Here is a 24,301-nt window from a genome sequence, read left to right as displayed (position 1 = left end):
TCTTCATTATCAAGGATTACAGACAAGATTTTTGTCTAGGGCCAGTACATCAGCTTTCTAAGGACAATTTACATTTAGGGACAGTCTATGTACTGGCAGAGAAACTGACTGGGGAGAATCTGTCTTCCCCCAAGTTCTGTCTCTCCCCCAGTTATTTCTTTAAATTGATCAGAGATGGGGTCTACCGACAACAGTTTTGTTTGTATCTGCCCGAAACACCCTGCTTCCTTGTTTTTATTCAAAAATGACAAAGACAAACTGGTTGATATTGATTTTCTGTCATGCTCGTGGCTGAAGGGTCTCCTTTATGCCTTCCCTCCGTTTTCTTTGATCCTCAAGTTTCTTGCCAGATTGAGGAGAGAAAGTGCTCATGTGACCTTGATTGCTCCAGCCTGACTCCACTCATCTTGGTTTCATCTACTGATATTGATAAATACGGACCAGGAATGGCTCTTACCAGCTGTGCTGTCCCCTCTAGTTATTCCTCTTATCCATGCCAATTCATTAGCGAGGATGAGGTTGATGGCCTGGAGATTGAAAGGGCATGACTTTGAACAAAGTGGTTGTCTGATTCAGTAGGTAGTTCTCTTCAAGCTTCTAGGAGAGCTTCAACTCTGTCTTCATATGCAAAGCACTGGGAAGCTTTTAGGAAGTGGTGCTCGTCTAGACAGTTAATTCCACAGTCCGCAGGTCAATCCAGGATGCTGGACTTCCTTCAGGATGGTTTCTTGTTGGGGCTCAGTATTTCAACCTTAAAAACACAGTAGGCAGCAATAAATTCTTTATTTTTTCCTGGGGTAATCCACAGGATGATCAGCGGCTGATGTGGAGTTTAAGGGTTTTAATAATATTTGTCCCTCAGTACCTCCTTCCTGTCGACCTGGGATCCTCCTTTAGTATTGCAGGCACAGAGGAACCCTCTTTCTGAGCTCTGTCAGTCAGGGTCAGACTGGGGCAAAAAATCTACTCAGGTACCAAAATAAAAGTGCTCCCCCCATTGGCTAGGCAGATAGCCAAAAAAGGGCTAATGCAGTGCTTAATTTGTGCTTGTAGTTTCCGGTGCTGAGCACCTGCACTTATTTTTGAGGGCTGGCGCTTAATTTTCTGCCTCAAGCATTAATTGCAAGCAAAAGACATTTGGGAAAGACGGAGGAAGAGAAAAACGAAAAAGCGTTACAAAGGGAGAGAGCAGAAAGCTGCTGGAGTGAGTGAAAGGGACAGGGAGTGGCTATGAATTGAATAAAGTGGCCCGAGATGGCTTCAGGATTACACCGCCTCAGTATTCCGTGTTCGCACATTTAATTGCAGCAGCCGCGTGTTTAAGTGGAGGGCTTTGAGCAGCAGCACCTTTTTATTTACAAATTAAGCACTGGGCTGATGTCAGGGAAATCAAGAGTAAAAACCAGTCCACATGGCCATTAAACTGGCCCGAAACTACTAAAAAAAGAACCACACACTGATCTGTAAGATCGGCCCATCAAGCGTTTCCTTATTATCCTACAGGCCAGTCCGACCCTGCCTTCAGTCTATTGACATCAGAGGCATAACTCAAAATGATGCTGCCTCTCTGCAGAAGCACATGAGTGGCCCCTCAATGCACCATAAGTCACAGACATACGTTGGCCTTGTGCTGAATTGGGGCCACCCTGCGCTGCAGGGGCTGCGGGGGCCTGGTTATGCCTCTGTCATCAGAATCCTAATCCTAAATGTTTTCTTTTAGTTGGCCTTTGCATTGGCCAGGAAATTATGTAAATTATGCTCACTTTCTTGTAAACCACATTTTTTCATGTATTTGAGGATGGGATTGTGCTTCACCCTGAACCACTCACTGTCTGTCCCTAAGATTAACTCTCCTTTCAATCTTCAGTAGGAGGCTATTTTTCTGGTGTTTTGTCCGAATCCAGAAACCTCTGAAGAAATAACCTTCATTGCTTGGAAGTAAGAAGAACACATCTTACTTGTCTCGAAAGGGGTGCAGAGTTTAGACTATCTTCTTTTAATTTGTCAATTTTGGCACAACCAAAAGTGGGTTAAAGCATTATATTCAAACTCTCAGCAGGTGAATTTGTAACCTAATTTCTTTAGGCTACAAATAATCAGGTGCTCGTCACCTCTAAGAACCCAGGGTAGATCAACCAGGTGTATGTCAGCTCCTCTAGCAGAGATCTAGGGACATCCTTGGCAGGCATGTGCGGAACAGTCACTTGGGCTACTCCCTATACTTTTATTAGGCATTATAGGGTAATGCTTCAATTACTTCCTGGTAATTGCCTTACTCCAAGTCCATCTCTCGCTTTCATTAATTATTCCCTCTCTCCTGTTTGACCAGTCCAACTATACATTTTTAGGCTTGTTTCAATGAAACAAGATGTGCGGAGAGGGGATTGCATTTTTGTTTTCTTAAGGAGGAGGATGTGTCTGAGGCCACTAGGGTGTCACATGGTAATTAATCAAAGAGACAGATGGTTTCGGAGTAATACAATTACCCAGGGCTTTCATTGGGCCTGATCTCTCCGGGTCTCAGACCTGGTAGTAATTAAAAACAGACATTGAAACAGGTCCCTATATTTAACTCCTAAACTGATTGATTTCTCAACAATTAATGTTAAAATCTTTGAGGTGATCAATGTCAGCAATTAAGCTTCAATTTGCATTTCACATGTTTTACTTAATCTTATATTCCTGTAGAGTTTAAGCTGTTTCCAGGATGTTGAGTTTCTGTATTGTTTTGTGTAGCCTTTTACTCTTATATAAAGGTGCTTATATCTAGTCACAAATGAGCCCTCCGGAGTTGACACTGAAGGCTGTGGGAGTTTCTCACTGGGCCTATCACTGCGGTGTTTGGAACACATGCTTGTTCAATCCTTGGCCTCTCTGCAGAGTGCACAGAGCAGTGGCTATGTATTCCAGTTGCAATTGTGATTCTGTGTGTGTTTTAAGGAGGTTAACAGTTGTCAAAAAAATAATAAAATTGACCAGGCAAAATTAAAAAGGTCAGTGGGTGAGTTGTGCGTTTTGAGGGTGTGAAGTGAAAGATATGTGAGGAAGTGCATTCAGGAGACAGAGTGAAAAGAGGATGCTAAAGCAGAAAGAGATGAGGTTTAAGATATGCAGATGGACAAATTGTGGTGCGAAAAGGAGTTGTGAACATGTTAACAGAGTGAATATGACAGGAGTGATTGAGGTCCTCTAAGATCACTACCCCTTCCACAGAGCTCAATAATGTTTAATTCACAGTCCTACAATTTCAGAATTTAAACATTTTCTCATTTTTTTTCACAATTTCAATTATTTACAATAAAGTCATCACTGTTACTCATTTATGTTCGACTGCTGACAACTATTGACAAAACCAATAGTCCTGGCTGGTTTTAGGTGAGCGTCAGTTATGTTATATATATGGATGCCATAACAGAAAGCTCATAGAGGAACCAAAATACAGCTTGGGTAGCACAATATTAGAATCCCGTAAATGTAATTTGTGACTTCAATGAGCCAAGCCCTCAATTACATCTAGATAGCCCACAGTATTTTCATTCCACTTAAATCCCTTCAATTACCAGTAAACATTTTGCTTTACGCTTCCTTCAAAGAAACCGAGCAGGTAGGTTTTGCTTCACATTTCAATAATGACCGATGGGACCCAGTGGCAAACTGGGCGAACCCTTTTTCTTACGATGTGAACAGCACAGTAAACGATCGTATTGCTTCTTTTTTGCCCTGGTGTAAAAACTTTACGCGATGAGTCTATCATTCGTCGGTGTCATGGACTAAAGAACTTATGACAGGCATCTTACTTATTCACTGAAACCTCTCCCAGTCTTTAATATTCCCAGCAATTGCTTATCTGACAGGCCCCTCACTTTACATCTGAACGAATGTCACGATAAATGTCGAGCTCTCTGTGATTGGCGGGCTATGGTGCCTTTAATTGGCTGCTATCAGTACGTGCTCAGTACTAACTCTGAAACGACTTGAGTACACTCGGTAAATTACTCCGTTCGATCTCGCATGCACATGGAGCATTGCTACTCTGCATGAGTTCAAATTCTGGCAATGTGTCATTTCCAAAGGCAGTTTTTGGGCAGTCGGTCCCCTGCTGTGACATTTACAACTAGGGTGGATATTGTAATGTAAGGCCAGTTCTAAGCTCTGTAACAAGAGCTGATCTGAGCGCACATAAATATGTCCAATGGTATCTTTACTCAGTACCAGCCAGGGCCAAGCAGGGAATTAGTGCAATCAGATCAGAGTGAAGGACAGTCAGGGCGATTAGGGAGAATTGAGGCCTGCAACAAGCGTCCGAATGCAAGTATGAGCGCGCGCATTCCTGTGGGACGTATCAGCAAGCTAAGTGCCGGGTCAGAAAGTATTGCTATTACTGCCATGTTATGAAAGCGGCCGCTGAAAGAGAAAAACATTCTCCTTTGAAATGTCTTTCAGAGCTGAATTAAATGGCCAATCAGTTCGAATGGCCTTCTGTACAAAGATATCGTGTGGGGCACATCTGCCAAAACCCATGCGCGATCTTCTGAAGCACCTTATTACTTCCCTGTTATGTCTCGAGGACAGGCTAGTGTTCAGCTGGTTCCCGGGAGGCCGCCTTTCTATTTCTGTTGCTGTCTCGAACCTCCGAAACTGCGGAGTACTGTTGTTGAAATTCTTGACGAAAACATTCTGCCGCCTTTCCTACATGCAACATGGAATAAGCTGTTTTTGGAGTTTGTGGGCAGGTTATCGCCCACCACTGGATGGATTTAAGCATTGTTTTTTCAGAAGACAGGTACTAAACAGATAAAATAATCCAGCGAGCCATTGGTATTCACAACTCTTTGATTTAATCCACATTGAGCCCTTCGTCGATATTGTGCGTATTTGCTGCAGTGGCTTGATCAATTGGAATCTATTGACGCCCTTTAAAAGCTTCAATTGGCTCGTCATCAGCAATAATCACTATTGCATTGCAACAACAGCCGATTGCTGACAGGTACAAAGAGAGAGACGTTTAGCCGAATTATCCAGGGGCAATGATCGATACATTCTATGACTCGTAGATACCCTTGCTCACCGATAACCCATACTCTGCTAGTCCTACGTGGAACCTTTTGTGTACAAACTCAGTTCACATGGGTAAGCACATTACTGAAGTGCCAGATAACCAGGCGACATGTCAGAGTACTACAGTTCCAGAAGCTCCTAATTGTGGACCTGCTAACTTACAATGTGTGAGGAGGATTCGGAGAGTCGATGCAAATTAGTTGGCTGATGCCTAGCTCCCTTTCAGGAGTACATTTTTCTCCATATCAGTTCTCCGTCCTTTGCTGACATTGCTGATCTCCTAATATTTATTTTGCTTTTTATTGCAAAGAAATGCGTGGGTTTTAGTTATATTGTTGCAAAAATGTTGCCATTCCTTGGGCATCAGTTTTGAAGTTTGTGAAGCAGCACACCCTCGCTCACCCTCTAGGAACGACACAGGGAGAGTCTGGACAGGCAATGAAACATGGGCAATCCCTCTGCCTCTAGAGCCGGAGTGGCGCCCACGGCAGCCATGGCAGAAATGTTAAAACCGGCCTCATTTCCTTCTTTTCTTCTCTTTTCTTTTCTTTTCTTTTCTTTTCTTTTCTTTTCTTTTCTTTTCTTCTCTCTCTCTCACCCCTCTTTCCTTCAGCACCCTTCCCCTCACTTCTTCCCCTCCTTTCTCTCTGTCTCTCTGTTTCTGGTGACCTCTCTACTCATGCCACTGCTGTGACTAATATAATACATTGCTCAAGAGAGTGACAGAGGCCCGGGCCATCAAAACCAGCCTCCAGTGGCTCCAGCTCCCAGGGAAATGCCCATTGAGATAAATGCCCATCCTGGCCTTGTTCACGTCATTAGAAAATGAATGAGTCTCAAGCCTAGCTCCAGAAGTCTGGGTCGAGAGCCATGAAGGAAAAAGGGTGGGCCAAGAAGATGGTTTTCGGAAGCTGTAGTGTTCTAGACATTTGCAGCAAATGCCCAATTTGGCACGTCTTCAAAGTAAAAGTTGCATATCTTCAGTAACTGTGAGTCTAATTGAAAAGAACAATGGCCTTGTTCAGTATTCAGTTTGCAGTGCATTCAGTTGTACCAGGCATAGGACATAGGTGCAGACCACGAACTGTGCATACTGTCATGTGAGCACAGCTGTAGGAAGTGTCTACTTGGTTATTTAGACAGAATATTTGTTAGACTTGGCATCCTTGGTGTGGTTTCGCCTAACTTTTTGCCTCTGTTTCCCAGGTTGTTGATGTATGCTGGACTCTGTTTTTGTTACTCTGGTCACTTTACCACTGCTATCCAGTGCAGCACTGGTTGTGCCACCCACATTAGTGGCCCTGTAAACATGTCTTACACCTGCCATTGCTGTGTCTGTGTGTGCAGTTTTAAACTGCCAATTCGACTTGGCATGTGTGCCCATTTGCCAGACCCAAACTTTCCCTTTTCTTACATGTAATGCCCTAGGTAGCCCCATGGACAGGGTGCATTGTATGTAAAAGGTGTGACATGTACTTATGTGTTTTACATGTCCCAACTGTGGAATACTGACAAATTTGTTTTTCACTGTTGCAAGGCCTAGCTTTCTCATAGGTTAACATGGGGTTGCCTTTAATTATTATTAGAGTGTAGATACCCTTTGGGAGCAGATAGAAATATGGAGATTAGGGTCTCTGAGCTCACAATTTAAAAATACATCTTTTAGTGAAGTTGGTTTTTAGATTGTGTGTTTGAAAATACTACTTTTAGAACGTAGGCATTTTATTGCTTAAACCATTCTGTGACTCTGTCTGTTTGTGGATTCCCTATCTGTGTCAGTTTGACAGTTGGGCTGTTTGCACATCTCTCTAGACAGTGACACAAAGGGAGCTGGGGTGTATCCTGCATATCCTGATGAGTCATCTCTGCTGGGACGGAGGGGAGGAGTGGTTACTCACACCTTAAAGGGCTGTGCCTGCCCTCACACAATGCAGTCTCCAACCCCCGGTGTGTCTGTGGCCTGCTAGGATCTCACAAACAAGAGAGACTTTCCTTTGAAGTAGGCCTACTTCAAAGGCAGAAAGGGCTTAAGAAGAGCACCCAAAACCCCAGAAAATTAGATCACTTCTGGAATTAAGAGAAACCGCTGCCAAGTAGAAGAGCTGAAAAGCTGAGGAGCTGAGAAGAATTGCTGCCCTGCCTGTGTCTGTGCTTTGTGGAGCTATCCTGCAGTTGCTGCTTCTACCTGTGAAAGAGGACAAACCAGTGCTTAATTTGTGTTTGTCGTTTCCGGTGCTGAGCACCGGCGCTTATTTTTGAGGGCCGGGGCTTATCTTCTGCCTCAAGCATTTGCTGGGAGCAAAAGACACATATGGGAAAGACAGAGGGAGAGAAAAACGAAAAAGCGTCACAAAGGGAGAAAGTAGAAAGCTGCAAGAGTGAGCTGAAGGGGCAGGGAGTGGCTTTATCTGGATTGAAGGGGCACATTCAATTGCAGCATCCGTGTGTTTAAGAGGAGGGCTTAGGGCACCAGCACCTTTTTATTTACAAATTAAGCACTGGGACAAAGACTGGACTTTGTGGCATATTCCTGCTTGAGAAGAATCTCCAAGGGCTTGGACTGAGATTGTCCCTTGTTCTGAAGTCTCAGGGCCATCAAAGACTTCCCCTACCAGCACCTGGACTCTCTGCTGAGACTCCTGCCCCGATAAGTGGTGTGCTATCGAGTCCCCGGGCCCTTGAAAGGAGAAGCTGGTGAAAATCCAAGAAAACCGACTTCGGACGACTCAGGCCGGCACCGCTGCCAAATCCTGTGATGCCGCCTGCAACTGACTCCGTGGTCCTCACTGGAGTGCGGCAACCCTCGCAGGCCCGACACCGCTGCAGCCCCACCGAAGTCTTCGACTGTGGAAGTCGCCGCACCATGTCGTGACGGCTGGATATCGACTCAGCCTGAAGAGCACGGATTCAACACTTTGCACTGACGCCGCCTCACCTCCACCGCTCCGCAGCAAGGACCTGATGCCTCAGCTCCTTTGCCCCCACAACACCACAACAGACGCCACCTCGGATCCAGCGACGCCGCAATCCCAACTTTGCGCACTGGCTTGTTTTCACACTTTACTAAGGTACTGCATCTGGGGGTTTGCGTGACTCCATGCCTGGTGCCGTTAGCATCTGATTGTTGGGAACGAATCCATTACAATGATGTGTTAACACCTCATAGAAGCATTTTGTGTTTCTAAGCGCTATTTTTGAGTTTAGTCTTTAAAAATTCATAACTTGGCTTGGTTATGTCAGATTTTTGTCATTTTGGTCTTGTTTTGTTTAAATGTTGGCTAGTTTTCTAAACCTGTGTTGTGTGATTTTGTAGTGTTTGTACTGAGTTACTGTGTGTGTTGGTACAAATATTTACACCTGGTCTCTGAAGTTAAGCCTGCCTGCTCATGCCAAGCTACCAAGGGGGTAAGCAAGGGTTAACCAAGTGTGATTCTTCTTTACCCTGACTAGAGTGAGGGTCCTTGCTTGGACAGGGGGTAACCTGACTGCCAACCAAAGACCCTATTTCTAACAATATTGAAAGCAGAAATATTGTGGGCAAAAATATTGTGTCAATAGTATCGAGGACACAAATATTGTGAAGGTAAGTTTCTATAGGTAAACAAAGTTTTACTACATATAACTCCACATATATGCACCATGACAATAAATATACCTTTGAGGTACGAAGATGTGAAGTTCAGAATATTAAATCTATATTTATCTATTTGCATTTACCTTCTAGATATTTTGGTCCTCATTATTTTTGACACAATATTATGTCCACACAATATTCCTCTTTCCAGTATTCTGTTAGTGATCCATCCACCTGTTTGGGTACTGGGAGTCATAAACTACAGGTTGGTTCATGGGCGTTAATTCACCAAACTGCCAGGCAGTGGGGGCTGCAGTGAAAAAAAAGTGGTGGTAAAGCGTAGGGGGAAGAGGAGGGCAGCGTGGGGGGAGTAAAATAATAAAAAAGAAATAAAAAACATTTACCTGCTGGCCACCGCCTCAGTGCTCTTCTGCACCTCTTCTCTTGACTCCCGGTAGTCCAGAGCAAGGCTCCCAGTCCCCAATGCCAATTCACATGCTACTCTGATGCTGGTAATATTATTTACCAGCGTGAGAGAAGTGCTGTGATTGTCCTGAGCAGTCTGGTTTGACGCTCAAGGAAGCCCTGGAAACTTGTGCTTTGTCTCCACCCAGCTGTGCACCAAAGCTCTGGTGGAGAGATCCAAATGCACATGTTGGTTTGGCCGTTCTAAGAACTGTGGGACTAGCTGGGAAATGGGGAACATTTACTAATAGAGGGAAGGGGTTTTGGGAATGAGTAGTGATGGGTTAAGGGAGAAAGAGAAAGGAGTTTAGGGAAGGACATGCTCCCACCCACAAAATGGTACGGTAGTGATATTCACAAAATGCACTTCCATAGTTACATAGCGAAAAAAAGGACCCAAAGCAGAAGTGGCTGTGTGCAGCAGTTACTGGGTCATGTCATTCAAAGCAGGGTGGTCCTCAATTCAGTCCAGATGTACTGGTGGTTCCAGTTCCAGTCTCAGATGCACAAATTCTGCTAAAAGCAGTGAGGGCAAACCTTGGGAGTGAGCAGCCCACAGCTGAGGAAGTGGTGATTAGGATCCATGAGCAACCTGACTGCAAGCCCTTATGTATCTCCTTTCACACTGTCTGGCTGGCTGACAGGCAGATCAAGTAGGCCTGTACTGTGACTAGTGGACTAGACTTGCTACAGTAGTGTTGCAGAGTGCAAATATTCTGGCCAGGGAAGGTGGTTGCTTGTAGCATCCGGTCTCACATACGGAAGGGATACTGCTGGCTCTCTGGATGGGACACACAAACGCAAACAAGCTTCTAGGTCAGGTCATGAGGTGATGGTGCATTCTGCAACTTTGCAGCTGACAGCTTAAATTGATATTGCTAATTATTTGGAGAGTGCACGAACACCCAAAGGCATCTTGGTGCTAAAAAGAGCACTACCACTGACCCATAAACCTGAAGAAGTATAACCAGAACCAACAGGTCCTAACGCCCATTGGCTGAACTGGAAAAAAGCCAGGTTTTAAGCAGCTTTCTAAAACCCAGGGCATTTGTTTGGCCTCTCAATTGCCCGGGCAGGCTATTCCACAGTTGGGCTAACAGTAACATGAATCTTCTGCCTCCTTAGCTAGATGTCCTGAATTGACAAAGCCTGACCAATCTGGCACTGGATGATCTTAACAATCTACTAGGGATGTACCAGACAAGAATTTCTTTGAAGTATTCTGGAGCAGCTTCATGCAGAGTTTTATGAACAAGGCAGAGGACCTTGAACTTGATCCTTTTCCTTATTGTCAGCCAGTATAGCTCATTTCAAATGTCCCAAACAGACTGAAATTTGGGTATAGTTTTCAGAAGTCTGTCAGCTGCATTTTGTAGACGTTGCAGTTTATTTAACCCCTTTGCTGTCTGGCCTTTTGCCCCTCAGGTGCCTTTTTTTGGCTATTTCAAGCAGTTCGCGCTTAGGCCCTCATAACTTTTACCCACACCAAATTTGCTTCCATCATAGAGATTCTAGAGGTAACCATAGTTTGTGGTTCACCTGGAGGAGACCAAGAGATTAACCAAAATACAGCAAAAGTTGTTTAAAAAAAAAAAGGGGTAAAAATGGGATGCACAAGAAGGCTTGTGGTTTTTCCCCCGAAAATGGCACCAACAAACGGGTTGCAGTGCTAAAATCACCATGTTCTCAGCTTTCAGGAACAGGCAGACTTGAATCAGAAAACCACCATACTAGCATGTGAATTACAGGGCATTTCTGAAATAGACATCTTTTTTAAACACTGTCTTACATTTGGAAGGAAAACATGTAGAGAAAGACAAGAGGCAATAACACTTGTTCTTCTATTCTGTGTTCCCCCAAGTCTCCTGATAAAATGGTACCTCACTTGCGTGGGTAGGCCTAATGCCCACAACAGGAAATGCAACATGGACACATCACATTTTTACACTGAAATAAGACGTGTTTTTTGGAAAGTGCATAGCTGTGGATTTTGGCCTCTAGCTCAGCTGGCACCAAGAGAAACCTATGAAACCTGTGCATTTTTTAAAACTAGACACCTAGGGGAATCCAGGATGGGGTGACTTGTGAGGCTCTCACCAGGTTCTGTTACCCAGAATCCTTTGCAAACCTCAAAATGTGGCAAAAAACACCTTTTCCTTGCATTTCAGTGATAGAAAGTTCTGGAATCTGAGAGGAGCCACAAATGTCCTTCCACCCAGCATTCCCCCAAGTCTCCTAATAAAAATGGTACCTCACTTGTGTGGGTAGGCCTAGTGCCGGCGACAGGAAATGCCCCAAAACACAACATGGACACATCACATTTTCCCAACGAAAACTGACCTGCTTTTTGCCAAGTGCCTAGCTGTGGATTTTGGACCCTAGCTCAGCCATCACCAAGGGAAACCTAGCAAACCTATATGTTTTTGAAAAGCAGACACTTAGGGAAATTCAGAATGGGGTGACTTGTGGGGCTCTTGCCAGGTTCTGTTACCCAGAATCCTCTGCAAACCTCACAATTTGGCAAAAAAGGCACCTTTTCCTCACATTTCAGTGATAGAAAGTTCTGGAACCTGAGAGGGGCCAAAAATGTCCTTCCACCCAGCGATCCCCCAAGTCTCTGGATAAAAATGGTACCTCACTTTTGTGGGTGGCCCAGGTGCCTTCAACAGGAGAAGGCCAAAAACGTGTAGAGACTGACGGGACAGCACAGCGAGTTGATAAGCACAATTTTTTCCTTTTTCCATTTTTAGGCTGACTCTGCTTTAGGGACCCACACAAGTGAGGTATATTTTTTCTTGGAAGACTGAGGGGAATGCTGGGTGGTAGGAAATTTGTGACAGCGAGGTGATCCTATAAAGAAGTGTGGAAAATATGCTTTTTTAAGCAAATTTTGAGGTTTGCAGAGGATTCTGGGTAAGAAAATGTTGGGGGAATCCACACAAGCCACACCTCCCTGGACTCTTCCGGGTGTCTAGTTTACAAAAATGTCTGGGTTTGGTAGGTTTCCCTAGATGAAGGCTGCAACTGGGACAAAAAACGCAGGTGCCCCCCCCCCTCGAAACACAGGTAGTTTTGTAATAGATCATTTTGATTTGCCCACGTTCTTCTGTGATGTTCCAAACACTAAAATTGTGAAAAGAAATGCACTTAGGTTATGTTAAAAAAAACCCTCACCCACCAACCAAGTTAGTGGCATGCTTCATCATCGGGTTCCCACCCGAGACACCTAGCATGTCACGGGTGTGCTGCGACCCCTGATTACACCGGAGCAGGTTTTTCCATTTTTACCACACATGCTGGTTGGATTTGGCACAATGGTGAGTGATGGTTCAGTAGATTTCACAAAAATGAAATGCACTGTTAATAACTGAAATTCCAAACATCTGAACCAATGGCTCAATGCTCGTGAGATGTAAAGCTGTGACAAGTCACCGACTGCTTTACAGTCCATTCACACACCTTTCATACATGACATGCACAAGGCCATTCACACTGCCAGCCGTGGGCCCAGCATATTACAACACTCGCATCAACAGGCAGCGCCATTCAAGGGCCTATCAATTTTATGCGCCCACATGCCTGACACAGCAATCACACCAGCTGATTGGAGTGTGTGGACTGGCAATTGGTTTGCAGTGTGTTGCATTGGCCAACAGCAAGTCACTATTTACACCGCCAGCCAAGCGTCACTCCAGGCACATTGCCAGCCAAGTGCTACTCTACGCACAGCGCCAGCCAAGCGCCACTCCACGCACAGCGCCAGCCAAGCGTCACTCCACGCACAGCGCCATCACTTGTTTTTTAAACAACAAAGACACCACTAACTAATCAGAAATAAGTAAAAAACTACAAACCCAAAAGTTCTAACCAAATACATGACAGCAATGCCGACCGTGAAACTGAACATTTGAAATATAAAACAGGCAGTTTACGCTCACAGTAGTTCCCAATAATGTTTTTGAGTGTGGTAACTCCTGAAACAGCCACCCACACACAGCCCAGGCTTTGAAGGACAATCAGGGCAGTACATCCTAGTCTCCTTCCGGATTTCTCTTTGACCACAGACTATACATCTCTTAGCAGGAAAGTCTTTTTTGGCCGTGGGGAGAATGTGCTCAGCAAAGTAGCAATCTTTCAATCTAGCCACATCCTCCAGCACTGCTTCTTTAGGAACTCTTGCCTGTTACAGCACAACAAGGCTCACTATGACAGACTCCTGAAATTTGGCAAATGTCATCTTTAACTCTGGAGAACTATTCTTGAGCACAACAAAAGCATTACATTTTGCCAAGTGGAACAGGTGAACCGCTATTTTCTTATACCACACATAAGCCTTACGAGCAGAAGTGTAAGGTTCCAACCTCTGATCTACACTATCAACACCACCCATGTGCTTCTTGTAGTCTAAAATGCACACAGGTTTGTGCACTTCAGCAACTTGACCCCCAACAGCCACAGGTGAAGTACTCTCCTCATGGATGGTAGTTAGCATGTAGACATCCCTCCTGTCTGCAAATTTCAGAGCTAGCAACTCATTCCGCAAGGCACTGCACTGTCCCTTCTCCAGTTTTTTTTTTCAGACAAGCTCTCTTGGATAGCCTTTCCAGTTAGAGCGGATTGTGCCACAAGCAACAGTGTCCACTCCGAACAATTGCTTGAACAACTGCACTCCAGTGTAGAAATTATCTACGTACAAATGGTGACCTTTGTTAAACAGTCGTCTACCAAGTTCCCACACAATTGTCTCACTAACTCCAAAAGTGGACAGACAACCAGGGGGGTCAATACTGGAATCCCTATCAATGTGGACCCGGAAATCATAACCATATCTTGTACTACTTTCAGACAGCATATACAATTTAATTCCATACTGTGCCCTCTTGCTAGGAATGTACTACCTAAAAACCAAACAACCCTTGAACAGGACCAAAGACTCAGCTACAGATATTTCCTTGCCTGGAACATTGACCTCTGAAAACCAATCTACAAAATGATCAAGGACAGGTGTAATCTTAAAAAGATGGTCAGAATCAAGATGATCTCGTGGCAAGACTTAAGCATTATCAACAAAATGCAGCATCCGACGAAGAAGCTCATACCTGTTACGACTCATGGTTGCAGGAAAAATAGCAGTTGTCATCAAGGGACTAGTAGACCAATATGAAGACAGTGATGGCTTTCTTATCAGCCACATCAAAAAAGTTAAACCCAAGAACTTTTTCAACTCTTCCAGATTTGTGGGAATCCACTGGCTAGCTCTAGATTGTGGCCTAAGTCTGGCAGCATTGTCCCTGAAATACTGCTCCGCATACAAATTAGTCTGCTCAACAATCTCTTCCAAAAATACATTGTCCACAAACAACTGAAAGAAATTGACAGACAAAAAGTTTTCCGTATTCACTCTACACCCTGGGAGACCAGTAAAGGCAGGCAACTGTGGCTGTTCCATGTTTGGGGCAACCCAGAGTTCAGGTCCTCCAATGGAAAACCTTTCAGCTGCTGGCTGCTGCACCATTGGCACATCAGTGTCCTCCTCTAAAACAGGCACTTTATCAGCACTGAGAGTGGCTTCTTCAGACGATTCCTCTCTGACAGAAAATTCACTTCCAGAATTTTGCACTTTCTCCTCTGCCTCAGATGCAGAGTCAGTCTTACAATTGTGGTCAGAAGATGACTCAAACAGCACACCAACAACCTGCTGAGCAGTCATCCTATGGCTATGCATGACGTATATTTAATTAAATGCAATGAGTATTGCTTAACTTGGGTGTGGAAGTAGACTTCATAAGCGGTCTGACCGCAGACATCTCCCCATGTCTGGAGACTTCTCACCCAAGCCCACTAAAAGTCCTGCTCCACTCATTTTGGCCCAGAAACAATACCTCACAGTTTTACCTGTTGTCCAAAATTTAATTGCCAAGACATGGTTGTGACAGTGGAGGAGAGATCTCATCAAATAGTATCCTTTGCCAACCGTAACGATGGTGGGACCCCCTGGCTACAGCCCTGTTATTTACTATAAATGTAATAAAAAATTGCCAGAAAACAAGGAGAATGGACCACCAACCAAGCTGCCCCTGTGTTCCTGGCACTGGTTTTGCCACCTTTGAGGCTAGGCGCCGCAAAGGGTTGCAGGGGGGCAAGACAGCGGTAGGGGCTGTGACCCCTGGTGACTCCTAAATGGTTGGTGGTGTCCTGATGCAGCAATCTTTTGTCCCTTTTCAATTACTTATGCATAGACCATGGCAGATTTTCCGTTTGGGATCCAATAGATTCTCTTAGTATGTGGCATGGCTGTCCAAGCTTCTTCAGTTTCTGAAAACTTCCTCAACTTCTTTTTATTACCACAGATTAATGTAAAACCATCCTCCCTCTGAAATTTGCTGGCTACCTCCCCTGCCTCTTTTTTTTTCAATCCTTATTTTTTAGCCCTTTGGATTTTCTTGACAGTCAAACTTGGAATTTCTGGCTCTTCTTGAACATTCCTGCCATCTTTTCTGGCATAATAATGACTTATATTTCAAGCAGCTGATCTCTTTCACTTCCCCAGGATAAATTTGACCTAGGCATGAAAGAAGTATTTGCACCTATTACTTTTGGGAGCTCTGTATTGCCTAGAAGGTTTCAGAGTGCCAGTTTCCAACTCCATGGTAGAAGTCTAATTTCTTGAAAGAAGTCGTCAACCCTTAGGTGCTCAAAAGAATTTTCAGCCAATCTGAACAGTGCTTTAGTGACAACCTCCCTGGCAGGTTGGTGCCTGTCCAAAGAATCTGTGATTTTTCTCAGCTCCATCAATTGTAGACTACTTTTTAGGTTTGGGCCAGCATGGACAAACAAAGAGAATCAAGAGTTTTTGCAACTGCATTCATAGCTACATGGACTCAGTCGCGGCTCGCGCTAAGCAGCAGGGGCAGCACACGTGTGGAGGGGGACAATTACGTTAAGTAAAAAATAATAATAATAATAATAAAAAGAAAATACCTCCTCTGCCACACACCTTTCCTCTGTCCCTCATCAACTGCAGGCACAGGCTCCCAACCTGCCCTGTGGCCAATCCTGACGCTGCTCAAAGCAGCATCAGGATTGGCTGGGAGTGCCCAGCCAGGTCGCTCCCAGGCAGACTGGAAGCCTGTTCAGGCTCTCTCCAGCCCAGCAACTGTGGTCTTGGAGAGACCCAGAGCTAGTAATGCCACAGCTATAGTAATGGCCATGGGCGAAGTCTGAGCTGTCACTGAGCTCTAAGTTTGGCAGCCTCTCCATAGTTGCATGAAGGCTCTCAGTCTGGGTCTTATATAGGAAGGCAGACAAAATAACAGAAACACAAATATCATGTGGAGAAAATATTGTGTCAAGAGTATCAAGGACAAAAATATTGTGAAGGTAAGTTTCTATAGGTAAGCAAAGTTTTGCTATATATGACTCCACATATATGTACCTTGACGATATATATTCATCTTCAAGGTACGTATATGTGAAGCGAAGCATAGCAAATCTAAACTTAGCTATATGTGCTTACCTTCTCAACATTTTGTTCCTCAATATTATTGGCACAATATTCTGTTGACATGATGTTTGTGTGTCTGATATTCTTTCAGAGATCTGTTATATAGCGTGGAGGGTGTATGGGTTGCCACCCATGGGACTAGTATCACTGCAGACCAATGAAAGGAGTGTGCAGCTGCCTCACACTCAAATTTGAGAAAGGGCTTCAAAGTTGTTAGATACCTAAGCCCACTTTGTTATCAAAGCATAAAGTTGTGGTGTTTTTGCATACATGAGTGTAAGCAGACACATGAAGACCTGTTGCTAATTAATATATACATTTGAATAAGCAGGATGTGTCAAAGTCAATGTTAAGTGTGACATAAGTTAAAGATGTAGAGCAGACTGGCTTGTTGATGTTGGAGGAGTTTCCAGAAGGATTACTTATTTGCTCTGGTGGGACTTGAGTGTCCATATCACTCATGCTAGATGAGTCAGCAATCTCAGGAGAACCCAACATTCTAGGTATAGTATTAAGGCAATTCAAATGATAAACTATTGTTTGAAATGGCCCTTTCTGCAGGGTTATCCCCAAACATTTTGCCTTTCTCCTCCTATTTTTCTCATCCTCTTTGTGATGGCTTTAGGACTCTGGGCACTTTACCACTGTTAATCAGTGCTAAAGTGCATGTGCTCTCTCCCATAAAATGTGGTATGATTGGCTTATACCTGTTTGGCATATTTCATTTACCTGTAAGTCCCTTGTTAACTCATAAACCATTTACCCAGGGCCTGTAAATGAAATGCTATTAGTGGGCCTGCAGCGCAGATTGCGCCACCCACAGAAGTAGCCTTTCAAACCTGTCTCAGGCCTGCCACTGCAGTGTCTTCATGCGCAGTTTACTGACACATTGGCTTGGCATTTCAAACTGCTTGCCAAGGCCTAAATTCCCCTTTTACTACACCGAAGTCACTGCGGAGGTAGGCCCTAGGTAGCCCTACAGGGAGGGTCCTGTATATGTAAAAGGTAGGATATGTATTTTAATGTTTTGCATGTCCTAGTTATGACAAACAGCCTATTTCATTTTTCACTACTGTGACAGCTGCTCCTCTCATAGGTTAGCATAAGGAATTCCCTTATGCATTTTTAAGTGTTAATTTCTGATCTGAAAGGAGCAGCGTTGGCATGTTTGGTATGTATGGAATGGTAGTGAGAAATCCTGCTCCGTGGTGAAGTTGGATTTTACATTACTATTTAAGAAATGTCACATTCAGTAAGAGGGCATTTCTCTGTGCTTATAACTCTGTGTGTTTTGAAGCCTGACTCCAATCCTCGTCTAGGGCAGAGTGACATGAAAACTTTGTGCATACTTTCCAGACAGCCACAACACAGGAGGGGCTGGGTGTGACATTAGAGGCATCTGCATCCATCTGCATACTGACAGCTGCCCTGCGTATGACGGGCACAGGGGATTGGTTGTTTAGATTGCTTCGGACCAGGACTTGGTCTTTGGGGCTCAAGCCCTTAGGAATACTCTAATAACCTGTATTGTTTGGGAATCGTTTCACCATACATATTTATCTTTTGCCTTCCTTATGTATAAGTTATGTTGATTTGCCCTATGAGACTTCCATTAGGCCTGCCGGGCTTTGCCTAATGCATGTAATGTTGATTTCTGCATTTTTTAGGATATTGATTTCCATTGAAATAGGTGTTTCATATGCACAATATTTATGATCAGTGATGTTTTGGTCTATCGATATACTTCCAACACAGATATGTATTTTTATAAACTCATGTTTGGAGTTTCTTTTGTGGTGTTTTCATTGTGTTCTTGTGTGAGTGTGTTACGCAAATGCTTTACACTTTGCCTTTGGGGAGAAGCCTGACTGCTATGTGCCAAGCTACCAGGAGGTGAGCACAGGTTATCTTTAGGGTGTAACTTACTTGCCATGACTTGAGTGGCGGGACTGCCTGGCTTAGATGCATACCCTAGCGAACTAGAAACCCAATTTCTAACAACTATCCATTTCCTTTTGTTTCACACCCATCCAATCGTCTGAAGACTTACAGGCATCCAACTGCAGGGATTTCTTTCCTGTGGTCATTTATCCCAGAGATTCAGCAGGGAAATAAGCAGTATACATCACCTTCACCGCTGCTGGAATATCTGCCTGGGACCTTCTTTACAGGAGAAAGGGTCATCAGAACATGTAACACAGAGTTGCAGAGTGGTGTGATTATGGGTCTGTACAACCAGGGCTGGCTTTAGAGACGTGCAACTGGTGCGTCCACACTGGGTGCTGACCTAGAGTGGGGGGGAACTGACCTTAGGGGGGGAAGTGCTGTGTTTAGCAATAACATAAGATTTAAAAGCACCTGCTGAGAGTTCCTTGGGCGTCCAGCTTTCCGGCAGCAATAAATATATAATAACTCTTGTGATTAATGTTCCAGCTAGACAGGGAGGGATCTGAGTTTTGTCTAGTAGCAATTTGACTCACCATAAAGTATGGCGTAGGATTAATATTCTTGCTGCAAAAACCAGATCTGTATTTTATGTGGCTAGCTGAGTGGATTAGTAATTCCAGCTTTTACTAGCGCTTTAAAACAAATTAAATGTATCTGAGAGAGGGACTGTGGAGAGATGAAGGGGACTTTTGCGGGGTGGTAGTGTGGGGATCCGAAGAGGTCGTCAAATGGGGGTGGGCAGGGCAGGGGCAGCAAAAAAATGATTTTCACAGCGGTCACCACCAGGGCTAAAGATGGTTCTGTGTACAACAGAGGGAACCTACTTTTTAAGTACTTTGGGACCTTCATATTGCACAAAAGTTGGAAAGGTTCAATAAAGTGCACATTTGTGATCTATGCAACTTTGCAGATCCCTACCATAATATGCAGCTGCCCAATATTTATACTCTATAGCTACATAGAGGCATGGTTATAATCCTCTAGCCCACCTTGCGCCACATAAGCGTAATTATTTTTTATGTTAATGTGGCCCAATGAGGCAGAAATCCCCATGCCCTGTTTACAGAGTGGCGAAATGCATGCATTGAGCAACTCTGTAACCCTTTGCGCTACATTATGTCTGTGCCAGCCATAATGTATGCAAACGGGGCGTTCACTCATTAGGTGGGGCTGAAAAAATGGCGCAAGGAAATATATTAGATTTTCTTGCACCATTTTTTTCGCCACTTTTAACGCCTGCTCAGAGCAGGCGTTAAAAGTGGGCTTCCATTATTTAGAATGGGCCCCTATGTACTCTGAGGAGTAGCACCAACATTTTTGGTGCTACTCCTGCAGAGTACATCAAAAGCGTTACATTGAATGGTGCTATTGCTCCCTACCCTGCGCCATGGTGCGCCCTATTTTAAAAATTGGTGCACACAGGATGGCCATAGGGGGAGCACTAAGGGCCATAAATCTGCCCATGGAGCTACAGGGCCCTATTCACAAAGGTACGTTCAGTCTTAAATATAAGTTTACTACTAAAATTACCTTTTTGTACATTTTCCAATAATTCAGAAAGTGATTCTTGGTTGGCAGCTGTAGTAAATCCTACTCAAAGCATGCAAAGTATTATTTGCCTTGACACCTTTTATGAACTCCCACAAGCATATACAGGTGTGGGCATTTCCAAATTCCTTATATTTTTCCCTTTTCACCTTGGAAATTTTCTTATGCTAAGGGCTGGAGTACATTAACTTAGAGGAAGTGATGGGGTACTGATTACCCCCAGACTTACTGTGGGTATATCAGAAATACATTTTCTATCAGGAAAAATGATTTTCCCACAGTGTGAACCTCCAAGTGTGTGGTGTCCTTCACTATAGATAAGCCTCCTGAAAAAAGTCTTGTGACAATCCCAATATAACACCTGCGAGAATGTGCTGCTCATCCTTCCTACCGTACTACAGAGATTGTTTATGAATACGTTCAAGATTTAGCATCTGATAAATTTCACACAGGGTGATTAGGGTTTAAGATTAAGTAACTGATAAAGGTTGGAATCAGGCAAAATGTGTTTCTGGAGTTTATACACTCAATTACAGAAGAATTTCTCTCTTTCCAACCTAATATCTCACAAAAAAAATGGGGGACATAATCTCTGGCTTGTGAAATACCACTACACAGATTACCAGGATCGAGGTGCAAACAGATTCAAGTCAACTCCTAATGCACAATTGCTGACAGATTTAAAATAAAATGGATGCAGGCTGTAACACTTAAACCTGTACCTCAAAAGTACTGCTACGCATCAATTATTGCATTTTTGACAAAATCACAATGCTGTACAAAATAAATACTTAGCCACATCAAGCAGAAAAGACTCCCTACAATATTCACAAATAGTTAAGATATCTGTATAGCACTATGATGTACATTTTATCTGATCCAATTCAGTACTTTTGAAACCTGTTCTTTGTATGTATGTATCTACATTCCACTATAACTCTAACTTCCATTGAAACCATGTTTTTCAGTAAACAAAGGTATAGATGCTTACGTTTTATACAGTGCTTGATTTAACATATTTTGTTCAACTGTCTTTTTGTAAATAGCAATAATTAAAATAAATGTCAATGTTAAGCAGTTCTTTTGCAGTTAGTGCGGCCTATCAGGAATGGTTTTACTGTAGGGAGAAAATATGAAAAAAATACGTCTAAAATGTACATTCCCTAATCTTCCCCATATTCTTGGAATATATATACTCAATAGGGAGGATTATAAGTGGTCATTGCAGAAATGGTATGCCATGTGAGTTTGTGCGCACCCAGAAACATATGTATGTATGAGTGTGTGGGTATATATATATATATATATATATATACATATATATATATATATTTATTCACTGTACAGTGAATTTCTTTTTTTTTTTTTAACTCATCGTAATTTTAAATACTATATGTTAATCCATCCACAGCCACGCACGGCCTTTGACCGTGTGCGGTGACGGTTAGCCACAGGGCTAACCTCCTATAAGCACCTAGCCTTACGCTGGGGACGGCCTTCACCCATGTGCAGGGGAATTTGCCCGCAAGACCTAGGGCCTCATTATGACCCTGGCGGGCGGCGGAGGCCGCCCGCCAGGATCCCGCCCGCCAGGATCCCGCCCTCCAAATTACCGCGCCGCAGTCAAAAGACCGTGGCGGGTATTACGAGTTTTCCCCTGGGCTGGCGGGCGGTTCCAGTTAAACCGCCCGCCAGCCCAGGGGAAAACGACCTTCCCACGAGGATGCCGGCTCGTAATCGAGCCGGCGGAGTGGGAAGGTGCGACGGGTGCTACTGCACCCGTCGCGTATTTCACTGTCTGCAAGGCAGACAGTGAAATACATTTTGGGGCCCTCTTACGGGGGCCCCTGCCGTGCCCATGCCATTGGCATGGGCACGGCAGGGGCCCCCAGGGGCCCCGCGACCCCCCCCTACCGCCATCCTGTTCATGGCGGCTTTCCCGCCATGAACTGGATGGCGGTAGGGGGGGTCAGAATCCTCATGGCTGCGGAGCGCGCTCCGCAGCCATGGAGGATTCCAATGAGCAGCGGAAAGTCAGCGGGAGACCGCTGACTTTCCGCTTCTGACCGCGGCTGAACCGCTGCGGTCAGAATGCTCATTGGAGCACCGCCAGCCTGTCGGCGGTGCTCCCGTGGTCGGTGGCCCTGGCGGCCACCGGCCGCCAGGGTCAGAATGACCCTCCTAGTCTGCAGCCAGGCCCTGTGGCCAACACCCCCTAACCACTCAAACCCATGCTGTGCATAGCCCTTTGGGAGTGTGTGTCAGGAGTTGGCCGCAGCACTCAAACTTAATACATCCAATAATATCAGCATGTCAATTTATAATATTATACCATTACATCATTAGAGCCTTGAAGCAAATCAATATCTATAAAAAAAGGGGAAAAGAAAAGGGGCAAAACAGAAAACATATATCCTTATCATATTCCTCGGGGGTGCGCCTAAACTGCTTTGATGTAAGCTATGAACAACCACGTGACTTCAAGAACTCAAATTTTTTCATAACCAACAAATTACTCATAATTTTACAAACTCAACCCACATGAACAAAAAGTTTCTCATCCTTTGGCTCGAAAAAGATCGTAATGGTTAAAACACATTGCCATTGATGTAAGCTATTAAATAATACGATTGGAGCTGTCTGGAGTTCTGGCGTTTTTGGGAATTTTGAACATGGGCAATATAATTACGGGTCCTGCGCCTGTAGCCCTGCACTGACTTTGTTTGGCGGGAACAGGAAGAAAGGAACTGTGTTTATATATATATATATATATATATACATATATATATATATATATATATAGTTAGAAATGGGGTCTTTTGTTGGCAGTCAGGTTACCCCTCTGTCCAAGCAAGGACCCTCTCTCTAGTCAGGGTAAGTCACACACAGTCCAAATTATCCAGTGCCCACCCTCTGGTAGCTTGGCACTGAGCAGTCAGGCTTAACGTAGAAGGCAATGCGTAAAGTATTTGTGCAGTAAATCATGCAATAACACAGTATAATACCACAAAAGAACATCACACAGGTTCAGAAAAATATAGAATATTCTTCTGTTTAAAATAAGGTCACAACGATCAAGATTTTATAAAGTTGAAATATCACTTTGGTAATGATAAATAGAGTCTTTAGTTCTTAGAAACAACAATGGTCTCTTGCGAGTGCAAAGTACCTGGTTTGCATCTAAATTATCCGCACGGGACCACAGAGGAGGAGATGGGTGGAAAACGGGGAGGTGTGTGTTGGTTTCTCCGGGCACACACAGACAATGCGTCACTGCTTTTCCACTCAGCAAGGGCTGGAGTTGGACTTGGATCCTCTTCGGGTTGCGGGGTATTTGGACACCCCGGGGACGATGCGGAGAAATCCTGGGCATGCAGAATGAAGTCACAGGTGCTGCGTTGATCGGGTGGGTGATGCAGGAAAATTTCTGTCGCACAGCAGGCGCTGCATCAATTCCTCTTCGTAGGAAGTTGGGCTGTGTCCTTCCGGCTCAGGAATGTGTCGATCCAGTGGGCCGCGCATCGAGGTTCTGGTCACAACGCAGGCGCCTCGTCGATCTCCACTCTGGGAGCTGGGCTGCATCGTTCCGGTTCGGCGTGCAGTGATTTTCTCACCGCTGGGGAGGCTGTGCATCGATTCCGGCAGGCTGTGCATTGATTTTCACTGCACAAGGAGTTCTTTGCAGAGATGAAGTCTTTTTGGCCCTCAGTTTTAATAAAACTGGAGGCAAGCTCAATCCAAGCCCTTGGAGAGGACTTCTCAGAAGAGCCAGAGGGCAGCAAGGCAGCAGGGCAACAGCAAGGCAGCAGTCCTTTACAACAAAGCAGTCAAGTGAGTCCTTTGGGCAGCCAGGCAGCTTCTCTTAGCAGGTTGCAGGTTCCGGTTCAGAGTTCCTTTTCAAGTAGGTATCTTGTCAACAAGTGTCTGAGTTGATAGGGTCGGAGGCCCTGTTTAAATACCCAAATGTGCCTTTGATGTGGGGGAGACTTCAAAGAGTGGTTTAGAAGTGCACAAGATCCCCTTTCAGTTCCATCCTGTCTGCCAAGGTCCCAGTAGGGGGTTTGGCAGTCCATTGTGTGAGGCAGGCCATTGTCCTTTGACATGTAAGTGTCAGTCCCTCCACCCTCCCATCATCCCAGGAAGACCCATCGAGTATGCAGATGTGTGCAGGTGTGACTGAGCATCCTGTGTTTGGGGTTTTCTGA

Source organism: Pleurodeles waltl, chromosome 5, assembly GCF_031143425.1.
Source record: "Pleurodeles waltl isolate 20211129_DDA chromosome 5, aPleWal1.hap1.20221129, whole genome shotgun sequence".
NCBI lineage: Eukaryota > Metazoa > Chordata > Amphibia > Caudata > Salamandridae > Pleurodeles > Pleurodeles waltl.
This window is presented reverse-complemented; position numbering follows the sequence as displayed.